Raw genomic sequence first — 1442 nt, forward strand, 5'->3', positions numbered from 1 at the left:
CATCGAGATATGAGCGAGCGTCTTTCTTCACAATCGATTTGTGTCCGTGTCCAAGCAATCCATTACCGGGTTTAGAATTAACTTTGTTTTTCTCTTTCTCGAACAATTGCCGATTTGTGCGGATAAATGTCTTGTAAATCTGAGATGGATTTGAGCTGAGTGTGGCCAGGACCGGTGTTGATTTAAGGAAGAGTGCAGGGGAGTGTACTAATAGGGTTTTTCCCCTTTTTTCTGGCAACAAAACTGACACCTTTTGCAAGGAATCATGCTTACATTAACCACAATACTTGCAGTCAAATGCAAACAAAAAACAACACTCTGACTGCAAGTATTGTGGTTAATGTAAGCATGATTCCTTGCAAAACGTGTCAGTTTTGTTGCCAGAAAAAAGGGGAAAACCCCTATTAGTATATTTTGGTACTGCCAAAGGAGGTCCATTGATGAGTGTAGGGGAGGTCGACATAGGTCACGGGTCGGAATCCCAAATTACAAGTACACCCATTTTTGTCAAATTCTTTGAAAAGTAAGTCAATATTTCAAGAGCCGCAATGCACTGTGTGGTGAATACGAGACGGTCCTTAATAAATAACGTCACAGAGTAGTCCTTGGAGAGCCGCGTGCGGCTCCGGAGCTGATTGATGCGGGCGCCGGAGCAGCAACTGCAGGGATCTGAACCGGGTGTTAATAAAACACCCGACCAGGTACGTAGTCGGAACAGGTAGGAACAGGTGCAATCCAGTTCGCCTTCTCACAACTTTTAAAATGTTTGGTAATTTGACACTTTCACACGACTTATTCTTTTCTCGTTGCGTCCTCGGCTGGACTAATCGTGTGCCGTCTCCTTCCTCGTATTATACCTAGCTTTCTAAAACATTGTCAAGACGCAGAAGAAAGCATAAAGCATTGTCTTTGAGCTGTACGCCTTTTGGCGTCCTCTGGTCTAACACTGTTTGAGACGAGGCTCAAAAGAAAGCTGTCTCTGGTGTGGACCTTTCAGTTTCAAAGACAATGCATATATTATCAGAGTATGTTTGTTGCTTGCATTCTGACAACAAGTATTGCGGTTAATGCAGACATGATTCCTCGTAAAAAGGTTTCAGTTTTGTTGCCAGAAAAAAGGGGAGAAAACTATTCTCATATTTTGGTGCTGGCAAAGGAGGTCCCATGATAGAAAGCGTGTTCTCTTACAACTAAGAAACGTCCTGGGATTCGCCGGGCGGCTTATTTAGGTCGAGCGTTGAGCCCGGCACCACAGAGAGCCTTGGGTTCCAATACGGGTTTCAGCCATCCGGGATGATATCAGCTCATGTGCATGAGCGAGATGGATTGTTACAGGGCCGCGATGGACGACTACGGCCGTCATCCAGCGGTGGATAGAACACGGCTCGCGATGCTGATGATGTAGTTTTATCGTGCGCTTCATTTGAAAGGGGTGGGGGGAT

Source organism: Lampetra planeri, chromosome 25, assembly GCF_965212315.1.
Source record: "Lampetra planeri chromosome 25, kcLamPlan1.2.h2, whole genome shotgun sequence".
Taxonomy (NCBI): domain Eukaryota; kingdom Metazoa; phylum Chordata; class Hyperoartia; order Petromyzontiformes; family Petromyzontidae; genus Lampetra; species Lampetra planeri.